The 24821-nt window shown below is 39.3% G+C and overlaps 1 non-coding gene across 1 annotated transcript; it reads left to right on the forward strand.

Moving 5' to 3' along the window:
* The first annotated feature begins 17960 nt into the window (after positions 1-17960).
* On the forward strand, positions 17961-18067 carry LOC148552714 (small nucleolar RNA R71). Its single transcript, XR_015893152.1, has one exon. It is a non-coding gene; the product is annotated as a small nucleolar RNA R71 (small nucleolar RNA).
* Positions 18068-24821: the final 6754 nt, after the last annotated feature.

Here is a 24821-nt window from a genome sequence, read left to right on the forward strand (position 1 = left end):
GGAGTATGAATGATTGGATGAAGACAATAGGAAAGCAGAAGTTCAGGAGGAACAAAGCATCTTCATATGCTTATCTGAAATTCTCACCAATGAATTACTTAAGTATCTCTATCTTATTTTATATTTTATTCATCTTTTAATTATCAATTCTCCATAACCATTTTAATCCGCCTGAATGAGATTTACAAGATGACCATAGTTTGCTTCAAGCCTACAATCTCCGTGGGATCGACCTTTACTCACGTAAGGTTTATTACTTGGATGACCCAGTGCACTTGTTGGTTAGTTGTGCGGAATTGTGAAAAAGAGTTGAGATTACAATTATGCGTACCAAGTTGTTGGCGCCATTGATGATCACAATTTCGTGCACCACCCACTATAGACCATTATATATCGTTGGAAATATCTGAATGTCAGCTTTCTAATGCAATTGAAATCACCTCAATTGGCCCTCTGTAACTCATGTTATGCTCCTTTGAAGGAGACAGGGTTGCTGGCATAGTAACTGGCGTTATTGGCAAAGTTAGCCATAGTAACGTCAGCGTTCAGGGGATTAATATTGCTAGGTTCTGGAGCTCAAAATTAATGTCCACCACATACTATTATATATTATTCGAAATCCCTGGATGTCTACTTTCCAAAACCTTTGGAAGCGCATCATTTGGAGCTCTACAGCTCGAGTTACACCTCTTGGAAGGTGAAGAGGTCAGCTGGCCTTACTACAGGTTGATACCATGTTCAACTTTGCACTTTTGGGGGAGGTTTTCTCCCTTAAATTTAGTGTCCACCATGTAGTGCCATATATGCTTGGAAAGCTCTGAAATCCTACTTTCCAATGCCACTAGAATCACCTCTTTTGGAGCTTTGTGGCTCATGTTATTCTTGTTTGAAGAAGGCATGGTCAGGGTGACGGGTGAAATTTTGCCCACGTTTGTGTCCACGTTAGTGGCACTAACGTGGCCACTAACGTAGGCCTTCTTTGCTTCGCTAAAGTTAGTGATGTTAACGTTTCCACTAACTTCACAGCTGCCTCCTTTCTCCACGTTAATGCCCACGTTAATAGCACTAACGGGGCCATTAACGTGGGTGTTCTTGGCCTTTGCTAAAGTTAGTGGCGTTAACGTTGTCACTAACTTTCCATGCTCTCCTTCTTCAAAGTTAATTCCATTAACGTTCCCACTAACGTTCTAAACTTTCCTTCCTTCCATGTTAATGGCCACGTTAGTGGCGCTAACGTAGCCACTAACGTGGCTCTTCTCTTCTTCTTTTGGTCTGAAATCAAACAAACAAAGTGTATCAAAGTAACATACAAGATAAACTTTACTATACTAAGTGTGCTAATAATGCTCAAAATCATACATTCACTTAGTTTGATCTATTTCATCATATTTATCCTGTATATTAACTAAAATTCACCTATGCTTGAGATTTTGTTTCATGCAAAGATTTTTCATGCTATTACTCATTTATTGGAAAAATGTGTATAAAAACTAAACAAAAATCTACTGAAATAACTACTAAAAATAGGCAATGATGCACCCGCATCACGACCCTCACTTGTGGAAAAGGGGAGTTGACCAAGTAATTCGAAGATGTGTCCCAGAATTCGAAATCCAACCCATTCTTGAATTTTGTGGCTAAAAAGGTTTTGGATTGTTGATTCTGGTGGCCGACATTGTTCAAGGATGCTAACCAATTTTGTGTGTCATGTTACCAATGTCAAAAGTCAAGAAATGCATCTCAAAAGGATGAAATGCCTCAACAACCAATGTTGTTTTATGAAATTTTTGATGTATAGGGCATAAACTTTATGGGGCCATTTCCTAACTCAAGTGGAGATCTGTATATTTTGTTAGCAGTTGATTACGTATCAAAGTGGGTGGAGGCGATACCTACCCGCCTTGATGACGCTAATGCTGTGGTTTCTTTAGAAACAATATTGCATCCCGCTATGGGTCGCCACAAGCAATCGTGAGCGACCAAGGTTCTAACTTTTGCAATAGGAAGGTAGAAGCACTACTCAAGCGATATGGGGTGTTACATAAGCTTGCAACCGCCTATCACCCCCAAACAAATGGGCAAGCGGAGGTGTCCAACCGGGAGATTAAGCGAATTTTGGAAAAAGTGGTAAATCCACAAAGGAAGGACTGGAGCTCTCGGTTGGGAGATGCATTGTGGGCATATAGGACGGCCTATAAGACTCCGTTAGGGATGATTCCCTTTCGGATTGTCTATGGGAAGGCGTGCCACCTCCCAGTTGAAATTGAGTATAAGGCCTATTGGGCTGTTAAGCACTGTAATATGGATATCACCAAGGCGGGTATAGCCAGGAAATTGCAACTGGAGGAGCTTGAATGTCTTAGGATGGAGGCGTATGAGAATGCTCAGATCTACATGGAAAAGACTAAGGCATTTCATGATCACCATATCCGAAAAAAAGATTTTCAAGAAGGTGACGAAGTTCTCCTTTATAATTCGAGGCTCAGATTCATGCCTAGAAAGCTCCGTTCAAGATGGGATGGACCCTTTAGAGTAAAGGAACTAAAGCCCTATGGTGTGGTCGAATTATTTGACCCTCAAAGTGATACAACATTCAAAGTGAACGACAATAGAGTGAAGAAGTATCATGGCTACAAATTATCAAGAGAAGTAGAGGTGTTCCTACTTGAGGATGCACCTACAGGAGGAGAAGCTTAAGCTCACGACCTTCCAACTTAAGGACGTTAAAGAAAAGTGCTAGGTGGGATACATCCCACCATGGTATGATCTTTCTTGTATATACTTCCTTACTTCTAGCTTTAGATTCTTTGTGGATTTTGTGATTTCTTGATGTTGTGAAGTTTGTTTAGGAGCACTAGATTTTGTTAATTTTACTGAATTGTTGTGATATTCATTAAGATTTCATTGATCATGGTTTAGTCGAATTGATTATGCTGAAGAAAATGCTTCATTTTGAGGATTTTATGAAATTGTGAGTATTTTCTTGATCTATCTAGCTGAATGATTGCGAAGATTGTGTTAAAATTGCCATTCTCTATGTTGTTTTAAAAAAAAGGTATCCCCCACGCGCAAGCATGGGCGACGCGTACGCGTCGTTGTGTCTACACCACTCCTGGTAAAAAACCCGAGAGTTGTGTGAGATTTGGGTGAGAATTGTGCTGGGAGCACAATCCCTATCCACACGTACGCGCCGATGACGCTTAAGCATCATTGGTCCACTTCGCCAACCCACGCGTAAGCGTGGGCGACGCGTACACGTCGTTTGGTGAATTCGCAACTCCTGGTACAAAAATTAGAGAGTTATGTGGGACTTGCACTGTCACTGTGCGCAAGGCACAATTTTATTCTACGCATGCGCGTCGTACGACGCCTACGCGTCACTTAATTTTTGGCTCACTCACGCGTAAGTGTGGGCGATGCGCACGCGTCGATCGCCAATTTTAAATTCTCTGGTACTAAAACCCGAGAGTTATGTGATAAATCCCATTTTTAGGGTTTATCTTGTGTTGAATTTAGAGAGATTTTATCATCTTTTCCCACATTTATTCAATGAAATAGCATGGTTTTGTAATTCTCCTTTAATTATGCTTAAGAGTGAAAACATGCTTTTTAGGTCTTAAAGTAGCTAAATTTAATTCACCTTGATACCATTAGATGCCTTGAATGTTTGTTTGATTTCAGGTTTAGAAGGTAAATATTAGATTGAGGGAACGAAGTAAAAGCATGTAAAAATGGAGAACTAATGAAGAAATAAATGAATTGCAAAGCTGTCAATCCTGACCTCTTCGCACTTAATCGATCATAACATGAGCTATAGAGATCCAAATAAGGCGATTCCAGTTGTGTTGGAAAGCTAACCTCCGAGACTTTAAAATGATATAAAATTTGACATAGTTTCCTGGCGTTTAGGGACACGTACGCATCATGCACGTGTACACATGGGAAGCTGCACGTGACTCACTAAAGGCAACTCGTGGCCAGCAATTTCTAAAGTATTTTGGGCCCAATCTAGCTCATGATGCTATTTAACCCAAGGATTAAAGAGGGATGAACCGATTAGTGAGTTAGTTTATTTTAGTTTAGTTTTCATCATGCTTTAGTTAGTTTCTAGAGAGAGAAGCTCTCTCCTCTCTCTAGATTAGGGTTCTTAGTTTTAAATCTAGATCTACTACTTCTTCCCTTTCAATTTTCCTTTTCCATCTTTAATTGTTCTCTTGTAGTTGTAGCATTCTACATCTCTTGTAGTTTCTTTGTATTGTTAGTTGTAGTTTATGAATTCTCTTGTAGATCTACATTTCTTTTCAATGTAATTTGTGATTTCTTTGTTGTTTCATAATTGTTTTGATTTTCTATTATTGATCTCTTGCTTTTGTAGCTGTAGATTCCTTTAATTCTTGCAATTTATGTGTTGTTTGTTTGTATTGTCCACTAAGTATTTGTTGAAATGTCTCTTCTAGTTATGAGGTAGATTTTGTTCCTTTTGGCCTAGGTTGAGTAATTGGAGACACTTGAATTATCAAACTCTCTTGTTGATTGATAATTGGAAGTTGCTAGTTGACTTGAATTATCATTAAAACTAGTCTTTCATCATGATTAGACTAGAACTTGTGGTCTCAAGTTGATATCCACTTGACTTTCTGATGCACGGAAACTTGTCTCTCAACAAATTTCCCTCAGCAAGTATACCGAATTGTCGTCAAGTAATAACTCACAAAAGAGTGAGGTCGAATCCCACAGGGATTAACAGATTAAGCAATCAATGGTTAATTGATTATCCTAGTTAGACGAATCATATTGGAGTGATGAGTAACAAGGAACTGTAAATGGCATAAAAGTAAGGAAAAGTAATAAAGTACAAAAAAGTAAAATGGCAAGAAAAGTAAATCTAAGAACTAAAAATAAAATGAACATTGGGATCAAGAGGTATTGCAATTCTCCGGATCAAGTTCATTCTCATCTCATTCTCAATCAATGCATTCATTGATCTCCTTGGCAATCTTAAGTGATTGGATCCCAATTCCTTGGCAATCCAATCTCTCTAAGCTTGAATAATTTCCCAATTCCTTCATTTAATTGCTCATGGAAAGAGATGAAATTTGGTCACTGATTATACCACACACATTCATAGATCAAAGTATTGGTAGGATTAAATGTCACAATATCCATCCAACCCCCAACCTAATCCAATGTGAGAGAGCATTTCTAGCATGATTTCCTCATTCCTCTTCCAAGGTTCAGAGGAAATCCAAGTATGAGCAATTTCTCTTCCGAGACAATTACCTAATTGGATGAAGATCGAAAGCTCTCCAGTAAAATCAAGAGAAAAGAAAGAAGAAGAAGAATAAGAACTACAATTGATCCATTGAATCAAAATAGATCTCTCTAACCCAATAAAAAGAGTTAGTTGTTCATTGCTCTACCAAAATAGAAAAGAAAGAAAGTGCAGAAAAATAAAGATGAAGATTAAAACTGAAATTGAAACTTTAAAGTTCATAAATGGAAAATTACAAACTATAAAATGTACTACTACTAAGAAAAGAAAAAGAAAGAAAAGTGTGTGAGGGGAGGGAGTCCGAAGACCCCAATACAGAATCCTCCCTCCAATCCCGAATAAATTAAATGTTAAAACTAAGGCCTTTATGTATGCTCTCCTAAATTACAAAATGAAATGAAACTAAAAGTAAATTACAATTAAATGAAAATTCCTATTCTAGATGCTTCTTGTGACCTTGATTGGTTGCCACTTGTGGGCTTGCTTCTTTGTGGTTGGGTGGTCCTTGAAAGAGAAGTAAATCAAGTTGAGGTCTAGGTGCTAATCGTTAGTGCTACCGTTAGCCACACTAATGCTACAAGTGTGGCGTTAGTGCTGAAGTTAGTGTGGCTAACGTCACATTTGCTACCCAGTTGGTATTTTTAGGGCTTAAAAGATGCCTCTTGTTTGTACTCCAATTTCAAGCCCACTATAAACTATTATATGTCGTTGGAAAGCTCTTAATGTCAGCTTTTTAATGCAACTAGAATCACCTTGATTGGACCTCTGTAACTCAAGTTTTGCTCCCTGGAAGGAGACAGGGTCGCTGGCATAGTCGCTGGCGTTATTGGCAAAAGTGAGTGCCAATAACGTCAGTGTTCAGGGGATTAATATTGCCAGGATCTAGAGATCAAATATATTGTTGAAAAGCCCTGGATGTCTACTTTCCAGCGCCTTTGGAAGCGCATCATTTGGAGCTCTACAGCTCGAGTTACACTACTTGGAAGGTGAAGAGGTCAGCTAGCCTTTCTACAGGTTGATACCATGTTCATCTTTGCACTTTCGGGGCAGGTTTTCTCCCTCAAATTTAGTGTCCACTATGTAGTTCCATATATGCTTGGAAATCTATGGAATCCTACTTTCCAATGCCACTGGATTCACCTCATTTGGAGCTTTGTGGATCAAGTTATTCTTGTTTGAAGAAGGCATGGTCAGGCTGCCGGATGAGATTTTGCCCACGTTAGTGTTCACATTAGTGGCACTAACGTGGCCACTAACGTAGGCCTTCTTTGCTTCGCAAACATTAGTGGCGTTCACTTTTTCCACTAACTTTCACAGCTGCCTCCTTTCTTCCACGTTAATGCCCACGTTAGTGGCACTAACGTGGCCACTAATGTGGGTGTTCGTGGCTTCGCAAACGTTAGTGGCGTTCACTTTTTCCACTAACATTGGAGTTTCCCTTTCCTTCCATGTTAGTTCCCACGTTAATGTAACTAACGTAGAAACTAACGTGGGTCTTCTTGCCCTTCGCTAACGTTAGTGGTGTTTACTTTTACCACTAATGTTCCAAAGTTTCCTTCCTTCCACGTTAATGGCCACGTTAGTGGTACTAACGTAGCTACTAAGGTGGCTCTTCTCTGCTTCTTGTTACCTGAAATCAATCAAACAAAGTGCATCAAAGTCTTGCTCTTAATCATGAGATCATGCATCATCTATTTTATTATTCAATTCATGCATAATTCTCATGAAATCATTCAAAATTCACAATGTTTGCTTGAATCATGGTATGAATGCATTTTCAACCAAATGCTTTCTTATTTCCTAAGAAAATGCATGAAACCAACCTAAAGCATACAAAAAATAGCTAGTAAAACTAGCCAAGATGCCCTGGCATCACTTTCTTTCATAGTTAGAGGTTAACTAAGTGGAGCAATGGACAATTCTTCTTGTCACACTTGAAGCTCATAATTAAGATAGGATTTTTAATTCTCATACCTTGCCAAGAGCTTTCTTAATTGTTAGTTCATTTCCTTTGCCATTTACATTTCTTGTCTCTTACTATAAAACCCCCAAAATATACTTCATAGCCAATAACAAGAACATCTTATTGCAATTCCTAGGAAGAACGACCCGAGGTTTGAATACTTTGGTTACTTTTATTGGGGTTTGTACTTGTGACAACCAAATTTTTGATTGAAGGAATTGTTTGTTGGTTTAGAACTATACTTGCAACGAGACTTCATTTGTGAAAGTCTAAACCATACACACAATTTTGGTTCATCATTATGCCAGCTTTATGCGAACTCTACGCGAGGGGCACAACTTCTACCACGTGTGCGCGTCACTGGACGCGTACACGTCCTCTTCATTTCTGTTATCGACGCGTATGCGTGGACAACGCTTACGTATCCTTGCTCTTTTCTGGTCATCCACGCCCATGCGTGGATGACGCGCATGCGTCGCATCCCCGACGCAGCTGATATGCAGCCTGCCCTGATTTTAATTCTTTCTTTAATCCTCTTCTTCTACTCCTCCCTCCTCCCTTCTTCACTTTGGCCACCACCTTGTCTCCGCCCACTACCACCGGCGACTTCATCCACCGGCGACCACCACCTCCGGCGGTCCCACATTCTCTTCCTCTCTTTTCCCCTCTCCTATTTCTCACTTGCATCTTACCTTACCCTCACGTTCTTCTTCTATCAAGGTTCCATTCTTCCTCTTTCTCTTTTGTCTTTGTTTAATTTTTCTCTTATTAGTTGCATTTATCTACTTTTCTTTATTACTTCTTAATTGCATTTTACTTAATTTGTTCTTGTTTATTTGCTTTCTTTCTTTTCGTATTTTCCATGGGTGTCGAATTTTGAGTTAGCTCTTGCTTTGATGGGTTACTTTGATATCTTTTGACTCCTTTGTGATTATGTGGTATTGTTTTGATGTTTGATATTTCATTTTGGGATGATACATTTTTGAATTTATTCAATTTGCTTGTGGTTTAAATGTTGCACACCAAGTGTTTGTTGAAAAGTACCTATGACATTTTTAGTCTATTTTGACTCTATGCTTTTAATATTGTGTTCTTCTCTCACTACACTTGCTTTTTTATTGTGCATTTAGCTTATTGCACTTCATCTTTACCATTCATATGCTCGTACCCATGACTTGCTTCCTTATGTCCTATTGCAAGAATTGTGTTTTAACCCTCTCTAACTCCACTTTATTCCTTTTGCATGCTTTATTGTCTTGAAGTTAGATTAGGTGATTGATTTTCTTGTGCTTATTATCTTTCTTGCATATGTTACTTTGTGTTGTTATTGATGTTTGAGCTTGTTCTTCTCATTCCTTACTTGCAAGCCTTTCTCACTCTTGCATCTCATGCTAGTGATATGCACCGATTATTGCATTGCTGTCTTGCTTACATGTTGCAGCTGTCATGTCTTCAAGATGCTTTACTCCTCTATGGCATTATTTCTCACTTGCATGTTATTATGTTTATGTTGCTTCTTCGAGTTTAATATTTTCTCTTTTCCTTTCCTTTTCAGGATGGCCATCAAAAAGGACAATGGAAAAGCTCTAAAAAAGCCGCCTAACAAGAGGGCACCTCAAAGAACAACCGGTAAGGTGCTTCCTGCACCAAAAGTCAAGCCCCTCTCCAAGAGGGTGAAGAGCATCATCCATATTGATGAGCAAGAGAAGGGTAACCCTGTAAAGGACCCCACAAGGTTTCCCAACCGCTATTGCGAGCTCATGTTCCCCACTGTGGTTGAAAGGAGTTACCATGCTGAACCCCTCCTCGTTCCTCTGGAGCATCTTGTTCAGTGTATCTTACCCCGCACTGAGCGGCGACAATGGAGATTTCTAATGCGGAGACCACAAGAAGCTAACCTTTCTTGGGTGGTGGAGTTCTACTCCAATTAGCACTCCCCTTCCCTTCAAATAGTTTTTGTGCGCCGGAAGCAAGTCCCAATTTTGGAAGAAGCTATTCAAGGGATACTTAAAGTCTTGCAAGTGGTAGAAGGAACAGATGGTTACCATGAGGTCCTGCAACAGCGCTGCACATGCGATTTTGATTGGGATTCTATCCTTAAAGTCATTGCCGAACCGGAATCACATTGGACCCAGGGGACACTCAGGCTCCGCCCTAAGTGCATTGACGCACGCGCGCTTACTGTGGAAGCTCAAGCGTGGGCTCAGATCTTGTCCCACTACGTTCTTTCAGGCACTCATGAGTTGTCCATTACAGCAGATTTAGCCCTCCTTGTCTGGTGCGTACTCACTGAGAGGCTGGTCAATATTCCTCTCCTCATCAGACAAGCAATGGGTCGTGTTCATGCTAAGGGTAACCTCCTATTTCCCGCCCTAGTGACAGATTTGGTTGCTGCTGCTGGTGTCCCCCACGAGGCTAAGGACATGAAGGCAATAATTTTGGCAAAGGGTGCCATTGTCCCTAGCGGAAAATATCTTAATCCTCTTATGCACACCACAAGCCTTGACATAGCTCCCCTTTCTGACATTCCTACCTCTTCATCCGCATCACAGAAGTCATCCCACCAACTGCTTCTAGCACTTACTAAAACGGTGGACCGATACGAGCAGCGGAACCAACGCCAATTTGCTTACATGAAGAAGCTTTAGGGTTATGTTAACCCACCTATGGAAGAGCCGGACATTTCCACTTCCACTTCGGACCAAAGTGATGCAAGCTCACAAGCGATGGATAGTGGAGGTGCTGACCCCAAGCCCACCTTGCGCCTCACCAATAGCATGGAGGACCATGCAAACTTTTAAGTGTGGGGAGGTCGTCTCCAACGTCCATAGGTAACAACCCCTTTTCTTTCCAACACCCATAATTTGATTTTTCTTTTATTGATTAAGATAAATTGCATAGTTAGTTTTTGTTTTGAACATTTTTTGCATGGTAGTTGTTCTTATTAGGACTACTTGGTTAGGGTGATGACTTCTTTTCCAAGAAATCATTTTAAGGGCACCCTACCAATTTGGAAAAATTTTTCTTTGTGTTAAACTTGCTTGAAGAATTTATTTTGGAATATGGTTTTTGAGCAAAGAACACAAGCATGTGAGTTTTGAGCCCAATTGTGTGGTTACATCTTATAACCACTTATTTCCATTCTTTTGTGTCTTGTTCTATTTCTATGATTGTAATCTTTGATTTGTTCGATTCTTTATGTCCATTATTCCATGTATACATGCATCTATATGATTGAGGCCATCATTTAATTTAACTCACTTACCCAAATAGCCTACCTTTCATCAATTATTGTTAGCCAATTTTGAGACCATTTAATCTCTTTGTTCTTAATTTTAGTACATCACTACTCCTAAGTGAAAAATAATGAATGTCCTTTAATTTAGATCTTTGATTAGCTTAGGCTAGTGAGGGTGTGTATCATCTAGGTATGGGAAACTTGGGACATTGGTTGAGGTAAAAGTGTATTTTGTATTTTTTTTGAAAATTTGGGAATTGGGTACATACTCATGTATTAATTATGTGAAACTATATGCATTGATACGTTGTATATACTCCATTGTGAAAAAATGATAAAGAAAAAAATATATATACGTATGTAGAAAAAAAAAAGAAGAAGAAAAATAAAAGAAAAAAATATATACATAAAAAAATACAATAAAAAGTGGACAAAAATACCGCAAAGTAAATTAACAATAATAATGCATATGGAATGTGAATTAAAGAAAATGCATGAGTATGTGAAAAAGTGGGAATCATGGGTAGCTAGGTTGTGTATTAGAATTGTATAGGTTGCTATATGTGTTTAGCGAGAGCTTAGGTTAATCAAAGATTCAAATTTCAAGCTCACTTGACCACATACATCCTCACCCTTACCCTATCCCCATTACAACCTATGAATAAGACCTCATGATATTTGTATGCATGCATTGAATAATTGTTGATTGTTAGATGGAGAACAAATCTTGAAAAACATTATTAGAGGAGAATTGAGTTATCAACACTATACGCTTGAGTGAATAGAGCGGATACACTTCTGGTGAGGGTTCGATGCTCAATTCCTTGTTTTCGGCCTTCACAAGCTTTCTTCTTGCAAGTTGCACACATGTCATTTTGATGTTTGAATTGGTAGAGTTCATGGATTATCATATCACTGGTGCGCAGAAATTGTGATTACACTTTGATTATGTAAAATTCATCGCTCTTTCTTTCCTTGGTAATGGCGCCAAAAACATGATGCCAATACCATGGTTCACAACTTCGCACAACTAACCAGCAAGTGCACTGGGTCGTCCAAGTAATACCTTACGTGAGTAAGGGTCGAATCCCACGGAGATTGTTGGTGTGAAGCAAGCTATGGTCACCTTGCAAATCTCAGTCAGGCGGATATAAAATAGTAATGGAGTTTTCGAATAATAATTAATAAGATAGGGATAGAAATACTTATGTAAATCACTTGGTGAGAATTTCAGATAAGTGAATAGAGATACTTTCGTTCTTCTGAACCTCTGCTTTCCTGCTATCTTCATCCAATCAGTCTTACTCCTTTCCATGGCTGGCTTTATGTAATACATCACCATTGTCAGTGGCTACTTTCGGTCTTCTCTCGGGAAAATGATCCAAATGCCCTGTCACGGCAGGGCTAATCGTCTGGAGGCATCACCCTTGTCAATGGCTTACATCCTATCCTCTCAGTGAAAATGGTCAACGCACCCTGTCACGGCACGGCTATTCATCTGTCGGTTCTCGATCATGCTGGAATAGGATTTAGTATCCTTTTGCGTTCTGTCACTACGCCCGGCAATCGCGAGTTTGAAGCTCATCACAGTCATTCAATCATTGAATCCTACTCGGAATACCACAGACAAGGTTTAGACTTTCCGGATTCTCTTGAATGCCGCCATCATTCTAGCTTACACCACGAAGATTCTGATTAAGATATCTAAGAGATACTCATTCAGTCGAAGGTAGAACGGAAGTGGTTGTCAGGCACGCGTTCATAGGGAATGATGATGATTGTCACATTAATCACATTCAGGTTGAAGTGCGAATGAATATCTTAGAAGCGGAATAAGTTGAATTGAATAGAAAACAGTAGTACTTTGCATTAATCTTTGAGGAACAGCAGAGCTCCACACCTTAATCTATGGAGTGTAGAAACTCTACCGTTTGAAAATACATAAGTGAAGGTCCAGGCATGGCCGAGAGGCCAGCCCTCAAACGTGATCTAAGATAGCATACAACTGATCAAAGATATCTAATACAATAGTAAAAGGTCTTATTTATAATAAACTAGCTACTAGGGTTTACATGAGTAAGTAATTGATGCATAAATTCACTTCTGGGGCCCACTTGATGTGTGTTTGGGCTGAGCTTTAACTTTCCACTTGCAGAGGCCATTTGTGGAGTTGAACGCCAGGTTTTGATCCATTTCTGGCGTTCAACTCTGGTTTTGGATCCTTTTCTGGCGCTGGACGCCAGAATTGGGCAGAGAGCTGGCGTTGAACGCCAGTTTGTGTCATCTATTCTTGGCCAAAGTATGGACCATTATATATTGCTGGAAAGCCCATTATGTCTACTTTCCAATGCAATTGTAAGCGCGCCATTTCGTGTTGTGTAGCTCCAGAAAATCCATTTTGAGTGCAGGGAGGTCAGAATCCAACAGCATCAGCAGTCCTTCTTCAACCTCTGAATCTAATTTTTGCTCAAGTCCCTCAATTTCAGCCAGAAAATACCTGAAATCATAGAAAAACACACAAACTCATAGTAAAGTCCAGAAATGTGAATTTAACATAAAAACTAATGAAAACATCCCTAAAAGTAACTAGATCCTACTAAAAACATACTAAAAATAATGCCAAAAAGCGTATAAATTATCCGCTCATCACAACACCAAACTTAAATTGTTGCTTGTCCCCAAGCAACTGAAAATCAAATAGGATAAAAAGAAGAGAATATACTATAAATTCCAAACTATCAATGAAACATAGCTTCAATCATATGAGCGGGACTTATAGCTTTTTGCCTCTTGAATAGTTTTGGCATCTCACTTTATCCATTGAGGTTCAGAATGATTGGCATCTATAGGAACTCAGAGTTCAGATAGTGTTATTGATTCTCCTAGTTCAGTATGATGATTCTTGAACACAGCTATTTTATGAGTCTTGGCCGTGGCCCTAAGCACTTTGTTTTCCAGTATTACCACCGGATACATAAATGCCACAGACACATAATTGGGTGAACCTTTTCAGATTGTGACTCAGCTTTGCTAAAGTCCCCAATTAGAGGTGTCCAGGGTTCTTAAGCACACTCTTTTTTTTGCTTTGGACCTTGACTTTAACCGCTCAGTCTCAAGTTTTCACTTGACACCTACACGCCACAAGCACATGGTTAGGGACAGCTTTGTTTAGCCGCTTAGACCAGGATTTTATTACTTTAGGCCTTCCTATCCACTGATGCTCAAAGCCTTGGGATCCTTTTTATTTACCCTTGCCTTTTGGTTTTAAGGGTTATTGGATTTTTTCTCTTGCCTCTTGGTTTTAAGAGCTTTTGGCTTTTTCTGCTTGCTTTTTCTTTCTATTTTTTTCGCCTATTTTCATTTTTTTTTCTGCAAGCTTTGTTCTTTGCTGCTTTTTCTTGCTTCAAGAATCATTTTTATGATTTTTCAGATTATCAAATAACATGTCTCCTTGTCATCATTCTTTCAAGAGCCAACATATTTAACATTTTTAAACAACAACTTCAAAAGACATATGCACTGTTCAAGCATACATTCAGAAAGCAAGAAGCATTGTCACCACATCAATATAATTAAACTAAGTTCAAGGATAAATTCGAAACTCATGTACTTCTTGTTCTTTTGAATTAAAACATTTTTCATTTAAGAGAGGTGATGGATTCATAGGACATTCATAACTTTAAGACAAAGTTACTAACCACTAATGATCATGTAATGAAGACACAAGCATAGATAAGCATATAACATAGAAAACAAAAAATAGAAGAAATAAGAACAAGGAATGAATCTACCCTAGTGATGGTGGCGTTTCCTTCTTGAGGAACCAATGATGTCCTTGAGCTCTTCTATGTCTCTTCCTTGTCTTTGTTGCTCCTTCCTCATTGCTTTTTGATCTTCTCTTATTTCATGAAGGATGATGGAGTGCTCTTGATGTTCCACCCTTAGTTGTCCCATATTGGAACTCAATTCTCCTAAGAAGGTGTTGATTTGCTCCCAATAGTTTTGTGGAGGAAGGTGCATTTGAGGCATCTCCGGGATCTCATGGTGATGAGCTTCATACACCTCTTGAGCTCCATGAATGGGCTCTCTTGCTTGCTCCATCTTTTTTTTAGTGATGGGCTTGTCCTCTTTGATGAGGATATCTCCCTCTATGTCAATCCCAGCCGAGTTGCATAGGTGGCAGATGAGGTGAGGAAAGGCTAACCTTGCCACGGTGGAGGACTTGTCAGCCACCTTGTAGAGTTCTTGAGGTATAATCTCATGAACTTCCACCTCTTCTCCGATCATGATGCTATGGATCATGATGGCCCGGTCTATAGTAACTTCAGACCGGTTGCTAGTGGGAATAATTGAGCATTGAATGAACTCCAACCATCCTCTAGCCACAGGCTTGAGGTCCAATCTTCTTAGTTGAACCGGCTTACCTTTGGAGTCAATCTTCCATTGAGCTCCTTCCACACATATGTCCATAAGGACTTGGTCCAACCTTTGATTAAAGTTGACCCTTCTAGTGTAGGGGCATTCATCTCCTTGCATTATAGGCAAGTTAAACGCCAACCTCACATTTTCCGGACTAAAATCCAAGTATTTTCCCTGAACCATTGTAACATAGTTCTTTGGATCCGGGTTCTTACTTTGATCATGGTTCTTGGTGATCCATGCATTGGCATAGAACTCTTGAACCATTAGGATGCCGACTTGTTGGATGGGGTTTGTTAGAACTTTCCAACCTCTTCTTTGAATTTCATGTCGGATCTCCAGATACTCATTTCTTTTGAGTTTGAAAGGGACCTCGGGGATCACCTTCTTCTTGGCCACAACATCATAGAAGTGGTCTTGATGGGCTTTGGAGATGAACCTTTCCATCTCCCAAGACTCGGAAGTGGAAGCTTTTGTCTTCCCTTTCCCTTTTCTAGAGGATTCTCCGGTCTTGGGTGCCATCAATGGTAATGGAAAAACAAAAAGCTTATGCTTTTACCACACCAAACTTAGAATATTGCTCGTCCTCGAGCAAGAGAAGAAGAATAGAATAAGAAGAAGAAGAAATGGAGGAGAGGGAGAAGGGATTGTGTTTCGGCCAAGAAGAGAAGAGAGGGTTGTGTTTTGTGAAAATGAGGAAGAATGGAGGGCTATATATAGGGGAGGGAGGGGGTTAAGGTTCGGCCATTTAGGGTGGGTTTGGGTGGGAAATTGGTTTTGAATTTTTGAAGGTAGGTGGAGTTTATGAGGTAGGTTTATAGGGAAGAGAGATTGAGGTGGTTGGTGAAGGGTTTTGGGGAAGAGTGTTTATGGGGTTTTGTGAAGGAGAGGTGAGAAGAAGAGAGTGGAGGTAGGTGGGGATCCTGTTGGGTCCACAGATCCTGAGGTGTTCAAGGATTTACATCCCTGCACCCATTAGGCATGTAAAAATGCCCTTGCACACAACTCTGGGCGTTCAGCGCCAGGTTGGTGCCCATTTTGGGCGTTCAACGCCCATTTGTTGGCCATTTCTGGCGTTGAACGCCAGAACCATGCCTGTTCTGGGCGTTTAGCGCCCAAATATTGCCCATTTTGGGCGTTCAGCGCCAGAACCATGCTCTGTTCTGGCGTTGAACGCCAGGCAGGTGCTTCCTCCAGGGTGTGATTTTTCTTCTGCTGTTTTTGATTCCGTTTTCAATTTTTCTATTTATTTTGTGACTCCACATGATCATGAACCTAATAAAACATGAAAAACAAGGAAAATAAATAAATAAACATTGGGTTGCCTCCCAACAAGCGCTTCTTTAATGTCAATAGCTTGACAGTGGGCTCTCATGGAGCCTCACAGATGTGCAGAGCTTTGTTGAGACTCCCTATCACCAAACTTAGAGTTTGGATATGGAAGTTCAACACCAAACTTAGAGTTTGGTTGTGGCCTCCCAACACCAAACTTAGAGTTTGATTGTGGGGGCTTTGGTTGACTCTGCTTTGAGAGAAGCTTTTTATGCTTCCTCTCCATGGATGCAGAGAGAGATCCTTGAGTTGTAAACACAAGGTTGTCCTTATTCACTTGAAGGATCAATTCTCCTCTGTCCACATCAATCACAGCTCTTGCTGTGGCTAGGAAAGGTCTTCCTACGATGATGGATTCATCCTCTTCCTTTCCAGTATCCAAGACTATGAAATCAGTAGGGATGTAAAGGCCTTCAATTTTTACTAACACATCCTCTACTTGTCCGTAAGCCTGTTTTCTTGAGTTGTCTGCCATCTCTAATGAGATTTTAGCAGCTTGCACCTCATAGATTTCCAGTTTCTCCATTACAGAGAGGGGCATGAGGTTTATCCCTGAACTAAGGTCACACAGAGCCTTAAAGATCATGGTGCCTATGGTACAAGGTATTATGAACTTTCCAGGATCCTGTCTCTTCTGAGGCAATGTCAGTTGATCCAGATCACTTAGTTCATTGGTGAACAAGGGAGGTTCATCTTCCCAAGTCTCAATACCAAATAATTTGGCATTCAGCTTCATGATTGCACCAAGGAACTTGGCAGTTTGCTCTTCAGTAACATCCTCATTTTCTTCAGAAGAGGAGTACTCATCAGAGCTCATGAATGGCATAAGGAGGTTCAATGGAATCTCTATGGTCTCTAGATGGACCTCAGAGTCCTTTGGTTCCTCAGAGGAAAGCTCCTTATTAATCACTAGACGTCCTAGGAGGTCTTATTCCTTGGGATTCACGTCCTCCTCTCCCTCTTTGGGTTCGGCCATGGTGCTTATGTCAATGGCCTTGTACTCTCCTTTTGGATTCTCTTCTGTATTGCTTGGGAGAGTACTAGAAGGGATTTCAGTGATCCTTTTACTCAGCTGGCCCACTTGTGCTTCCAAATTTCTAATGGAAGACCTTGTTTCATTCATGAAACTTACAGTGGCCTTGGACAGATCAGAGACTAACTTTGCCAAATTAGAGGTATTTTGTTCAGAATTCTCTGTCTATTGCTGAGTGGATGATGGAAAAGGCTTGCTATTGCTAAACCTGTTTCTTCCACCATTATTAAAGCCTTGTTGAGGCTTTTGATCCTTCCATGAGAAATTTGGATGATTTCTCCATGATGAGTTATAGGTGTTTCCATAAGGTTCACCCATATAATTTACCTCTGCTATTGCAGGGTTCTCAGGATCATAAGCTTCTTCTTCAGAAGATGCCTCTTGAATACTGTTGGATGCAGCTTGTATTCCATTCAGACTCTGAGAAATCAGATTGACTTGCTTAGTCAATATTTTATTCTGAGCCAATATAGCATTCAGAGTATCAATTTCAAGAACTCCCTTCTTCATAGGCGTCCCATTACTCACAGGATTCCTCTCAGAAGTGTACATGAACTGGTTATTGGCAACCATGTCAATGAGTTCTTGAGCTTCTGCAGGCATTTTCTTTAGGTGAATGGATCCACCTGCAGAAGTATCCAATGACATTTTAGCTAAGTCAGACAGACCATCATAGAAGATATCCAGGATGGTCCATTCTGAAAGCATGTCAGTAGGACACTTTTTGGTCAGTCCTTTGTATCTCTCCCAAGCTTCATAGAGGGATTCACCTTCTTTCTGTCTGAAGGTCTGAACGTCCACTCTAATCTTACTAAGCTTTTGAGGAGGAAAGAACTTGGCTAAGAAAGCCTTGACTAGCTTATCCCATGAGTTCAGGCTATCCTTAGGTTGAGAATTCAACCAGAGTCTAGCTCTGTCTCTTACAGCAAAAGAGAAAAGCATGAGCCTGTAGACTTCAGGATCTACTCCATTAGTCTTAACAGTATCACAGATCTGCAAGAATTCAGTTAAGAACTGAAAAGGATCTTCAGATGGAAGTCTATGAAACTTGCAGTTTTGTTGCATCAGAGAAACTAGCTGAGGTTTCAGCTCAAAATTGTTTGCTCCAATGGTGGGGATGGAGATGCTTCTTCCATGTAAATTGGAATTTGGTGCAGTAAAGTCACCAAGCATTCTCCTTGCATTGTTGTTGGGTTCGGCTGCCATCTCCTTTACTTGTTCGAAATTTTCAATCAAGTTGTCTCTGTATTGTTGTAATTTAGCTTCTCTTAATTTCCTCTTCAGAGTCCTTTCAGGTTCTGGATCAGCTTCAACAAGAATGCCTTTTTCTCTGTCCCTGCTCATAAGAAAGAGGAGAAAAAAAGAAAAGAAGAGGAATCCTCTATGTCACAATAAAGAGGTTCCTTATTGTTAGTAGAAGAAAAGAAGAAGAGAAAAATCTGAACTCAGAGAGAGAGAGAGAGAGAGTTAGTTAGGTGGTTTTGAAAAAGATAAGAAATAAACAAAAAGTTAGTTAGTTAGTTGAAACAAATTTTGAAAAGATAAGAAGTTAGAAAAGATATTTTGAAATCAAATTTTTGAAAAGGATAAGATAAGAAGATATTTTTGAAAAGATATGATTGAAATTAGTTTTTGAAAAAGATTTAATTTTTAAAAATCACAATTAATGACTTGATTTACAAGAAATCACAAGATATGATTCTAGAGCTTAAAGTTTGAATCTTTCTTAACAAGCAAGTAACAAACTTGAAATTTTTGAATCAAAACATTAATTGTTATTGTTATTTTCGAAAATTATGATGTAAAATTAAGAAAAAGATTTGATTTTTGAAAAAGATTTTGAAAAAGATAAGATTTTTAAATTGAAAATTTGATTTGACTTATGAAAACAACTAGATTTTAAAAATTTTTGAAAAAGTCAAATCTAATTTTCGAAATTTTAAGAGAGAAAAGGGAAAGATGTTTTTTTTTTTGATTTTTGAATTTTTATGATGAGAGAGAAAAATAAGAAAAATGATGCAATGCATGAAAGTTATGGATCAAAACAATGAATGCATGCAAGAATGCTATGAATGTCAAGATGAACACCAAGAACACTATAAAGATCATGATGAACATCAAGAACATATTTTTGAAAAATTTTTAATGCAAGGAAAACATGCAAGACACCAAACTTAGAATTCTTTAATGCTTAGACACTAAGAATTCAAGAATGCATATGAAAAACAAGAAAAGACACAAAACATGCAAATGCAAAGATCAAACAAGAAGACTTACCAAGAACAACTTGAAGATCATGAAGAACACTATGAATGCATGATTTTTTTTTTTTCGAAAAATGCAAGATGCACATGCAATTGACACCAAACTTATAACATGACACATGACTCAAACAAGAAACACAAAAATATTTTTGATTTTTTTTATTTTTATGATTTTCTAATTTTTTTGGATTTTTATTTTATATTTTTTGAAAATTAAAAAGAAAAATAAGGATTCCAAAATTTTTAATATGAATTCCAGAAATCTTGCTTTCTTAGTCTAAAGCTTCAGTCCAGGAATTAGACATGGCTTACTAGCCAGCCAAGCTTTCAATGAAAGCTCCGGTCCAAAACACTAGACATGGAGCTTCAGCATGTAGATCAGGAATAGCAGCAGGTGGATTAGCAACAACTAGCTTGCTCTTGATAACAAATTGCAAGCCTCAGTCCAAATGAATTTAGACATGGCTTTACAGCCAGCCAAGCTTCACATGCTTCGTGAAACACTAGAATTCATTCTTAAAAATTCTGAAGAAAAATATATTTTTGAAAACATTTTCATTTTTTTTTTGAAAACAGATGAGAAAATTTTTGAAATATTTTTGAAAGATTTTTGAAAATAAAATAAAAAGAAAATTACCTAATCTGAGCAACAAGATGAACCGTCAGTTGTCCAAACTCGAACAATCCCCGGCAACGGCGCCAAAAACTTGGTGCGCAGAAATTGTGATTACACTTTGATTATGTAAAATTCATCGCTCTTTCTTTCCCTGGTAATGGCGCCAAAAACATGATGCCAATACCATGGTTCACAACTTCGCACAACTAACCAGCAAGTGCACTGGGTCATCCAAGTAATACCTTACGTGAGTAAGGGTCGAATCCCACGGAGATTGTTGGTGTGAAGCAAGCTATGGTCACCTTGCAAATCTCAGTCAGGCGGATATAAAATAGTAATGGAGTTTTCGAATAATAATTAATAAGATAGGGATAGAAATACTTATGTAAATCACTTGGTGAGAATTTCAGATAAGTGAATAGAGATGCTTTTGTTCCTCTGAACCTCTGCTTTCCTGCTATCTTCATCCAATCAGTCTTACTCCTTTTCATGGCTGGCTTTATGTAATGCATCACCATTGTCAGTAGCTACTTTTGGTCTTCTCTCGGGAAAATGATCCAAATGCCCTGTCACGGCACGACTAATCGTCTGGAGGCATCACCCTTGTCAATGGCTTACATCCTATCCTCTCAGTGAAAATGGTCAACGCACCCTGTCACGGCACGACTATTCATCTGTCGGTTCTCGATCATGCTGGAATAGGATTTACTATCCTTTTGCGTTCTGTCACTACGCCCGGCAATCGCGAGTTTGAAGCTCATCACAGTCATTCAATCATTGAATCCTACTCGGAATACCACAGACAAGGTTTAGACTTTCCGGATTCTCTTGAATGCCGCCATCATTCTAGCTTACACCACGAAGATTCTGATTAAGAGATCTAAGAGATACTCATTCAGTCGAAGGTAGAACGGAAGTGGTTGTCAGGCACGCGTTCATAGGGAATGATGATGATTTTCACGTTCATCACATTCAGGTTGAAGTGCGAATGAATATCTTAGAAGCAGAATAAGTTGAATTGAATAGAAAACAGTAGTACTTTGCATTAATCTTTGAGGAACAGCAGAGCTCCACACCTTAATCTATGGAGTGTAGAAACTCTACCGTTTGAAAATACATAAGTGAAGGTCCAGGCATGGCCAAGAGGCCAGCCCTCAAACGTGATCTAAGATAGCATACAACTGATCAAAGATATCTAATACAATAGTAAAAGGTCTTATTTACAATAAACTAGCTACTAGGGTTTACATGAGTAAGTAATTGATGCATAAATTCACTTCTGGGGCCCACTTGGTGTGTGCTTGGACTGAGCTTTAACTTTCCACGTACAGAGGCCATTTGTTGAGTTGAACGCCAGGTTTTGATCCATTTCTGGCGTTCAACTCTGGTTTTGGATCCTTTTCTGGCGCTGGACGCCAGAATTGGGCAGAGAGCTGGCGTTGAACGCCAGTTTGCGTCGTCTATTCTTGGTCAAAGTATGGACTATTATATATTGCTGGAAAGCCCTGGATGTCTACTTTCCAACGCAATTGGAAGCGCACCATTTCGAGTTTTTTATCTCCAGAAAATCCATTTTGAGTGCAGGGAGGTCAGAATCCAACAGCATCAGCAGTCCTTCTTCAACCTCTGAATCTGATTTTTGCTCAAGTCCCTCAATTTCAGCCAGAAAATACCTGAAATCACAGAAAAACACACAAACTCATAGTAAAGTCCAGAAATGTGAATTTAACATAAAAACTAATGAAAACATCCCTAAAAGTAACTAGATCCTACTAAAAACATACTAAAAACAATGCCAAAAAGCGTATAAATTATCCGCTCATCAATCACATTAGCCCTATGTGCTCTCATGTATGTTCTTGGAGGATTGATTCACTTTTGACCCAGTAGATAGAAACATTTGCATTAGTTGTATCCATTTAGGAAGATTGCTTTTCATAAACCCCATTCTCCTATGTTCTTTGGTCTTTTTATTTTTAGCATGAGGATATGCTTGGTTTAAGTGTGGGAAGGTTTCGTAAACCCCAATTTTGTGGTTTATTTTGTGTAGAATTTGGAAGGTTTTATCAATATTTTCCGTACTTATTCATATAAATTGCATGGTTTTGTGTTTCCTTCCTAATTTTGCTTCATGGTTGAAAATATGCTTCTTTGACCCTAAAAATGCTATATTTTAATCTTCTTCTATTACCATTCGATGCCGTGATATATTTGTTAAGTGATTTTAGAGTCTACAGGGCAAGGATGGCCTAGAAGATGGAAAGGAAGCATGCACAAGTGGAAGGAACATGAAGAATTCAGATTTGGAGGAGCTAGCACCGACGCGCACGCGTAGCCGACGCTCACGCGTGGAAGCGTATAGATGGGACTCACGCGCAAGAGTTGACACATTCATGTACATTGGCAAAAATCCCACCGACGCGTACGAATTCCTGGCTCGTACGCGTGGATTGCAAAACTCACCGACACGCACGTGTGGCCGACGCGTACGCGTGACGCTCAGCACGTGACCTCATTAATGAACTCGTGGCTGGCAATTTTAGAGGAGCTCCAGGCCCAATTCCAACCTGATTTTGCATGGAACAGACCCAGGAATTGTAGGGGGAAGAGGGGATAATTCATACATACTTTACACATAATTTTAGCTAGTTTTTGCTTCTTGTTCTTCTAGAGAGAGAAACTCTTATTCCTCTCTAAATCTAGTTTGATTTGATCTTCCCTTGTTGAAATTCTAAATTGGGTTTTGTTAATCTTAGTTCCATTACTTAATTTGAATTCTCTAGTAGAATTTTGTTTAGTCTTGTGTTTGAATTTGAATTTTCTTGTTATTTTCCATTTTTTTCTCGTTTTATGAACTTTGTGGATCTTGAATTTCTATTAGTGCATTGATATGTTCTATGATTAATAGTGTTGTTTGAGTTGTTTTCCATTGATAACTGTTAGTGGGTACTTTTAATTTCCAATTAATTTGCAATTTGAATATATCTTTTGTTAATGCATACCATGTGTTTGATGAAATGTTTCCTTTGATTATGGAGTAGTCTTTTTTACTCTTGGCCTAGGCTAAGAAAATAGGGTAAACTTGAGTCATTGGGTCTAATTGATTTGGTGATTTGAGAACCCTTGGTGGTCAAGTTGATACCCATTGACACTAATCTACTAAGCCAATTGGTAGTTGGATTAGGTCTTATGAGTTGAGATTGATCAAGCCACTTGACGTACCTTAAGTGTTGAAGTAGACATTAAACGTACTTCAAGCAGAGAGGTAGACTTAGTGAGTTTAGTTCCTTATAATTGTCAAGATATGGTTATTATACAAGGATGGTGACCCCAATTCCTATGCCTAGCCAAGAGTTCCTTTTAGTATTCATATTTGAAAATCAAAAATCCCAATTGCTTGATTCTTGTTATAGTTAGTTTAGTTAATTCCTTAGTTCTAGAGTAGAAATAGATTATTTATTCTCTTACTAGATTGAAATTGCTCATACCTTGCTTTCGTCACTTGATTTAGTTTCCTGCACTTTAAGATTCCTTGCATGTTAAGTCTAGTAGTTTAAATTTTTTTATCATGACTCCTGTTCATGCATCGGTTCGAGCTGTAATGAACCAGGTTGGCCGACCTCTTAGAAGGTTGGCCCATGACCGAACTCTTAAAAGGTTGGACCATGACTGACCTCTTGGAAGGTTGGGCCATGACCGACCTCTTCACAAAGAGCTCGGACAAATCGCCATAAGAGGCCCAAGCAGGTCCAAACGAAGGGACGCAGCCCAATCTAAAGGCAGCCAAAGCCTAGGAAGATAAGGGCGGTTCCCTTAAAGATAAGATGACTTCACGCAAAGATAAGATAACTATCTTATCTCCAGAAAGGTCACGCCACACTACTATAAATACACTGGAGCACCCAGGTATAACTCATACTCTGATTCTACAAAAACCCTACTTAATACCCTTGCTAACTTAAGCATCAGAGTCCCTTGCAGGTATCACCACCCTCCGGTGACAAAGGATCAGCAGCACCCTCAGTCCAATAGCTCCGACCACCCTCATCAAGTCGGATACAACAGCTCTGACCAGTACAAGAGATCTCGTCCGAGATCGACCTATAGTTTCAGGTAACCCTCGGAATATTGGCGTCGTTGCCGGGGAACCTGGAAGTCATCCCATCATCATGGCAGACAACCTTGACAATGACCACAACTCTGGTTTTTTTGGACAGAATGCCAAATAAAGACACGGACGCCACCTCTAAAGACACACCTCAAAATGGGGGAAATAAGCAACCCCCAAACACAGAAATTTTGGAAGCTATCCGTAAGCAACATAATTTCCTTAACAGCTGGAACAAGAAGCTGAACATCGACGGGAAGCCGAAAGAGACCTTCGAAGAGAAACAAGATGATGTCGAAAGATAGAGGATGATAAACCCCGATTTCGTGGTTTATTTTGTGCTTATTTCGGGGGATTTATTCACCTTTTCCCACATTTATTCAATGAAATAGCATGGTTTTGTAATTCTCCATTGAATTATGCTTAAATGTAAAAACATGCTTTTTAGGCCCTAAATTAGTGATTTTAAATCCACCTTAATTCCATTCAATGCCTTGATGTGTTTGTTAAGTAATTTCAGGTTCATAAGGCAAGTATTGGATGGAAGAAATGAGGAGAAAAGCATACAAAGAGGAG

Source organism: Arachis ipaensis, chromosome B7 (genome assembly GCF_059453495.1).
Source record: "Arachis ipaensis isolate K30076 ecotype BB chromosome B7, ASM5945349v1, whole genome shotgun sequence".
Lineage (NCBI taxonomy): Eukaryota > Viridiplantae > Streptophyta > Magnoliopsida > Fabales > Fabaceae > Arachis > Arachis ipaensis.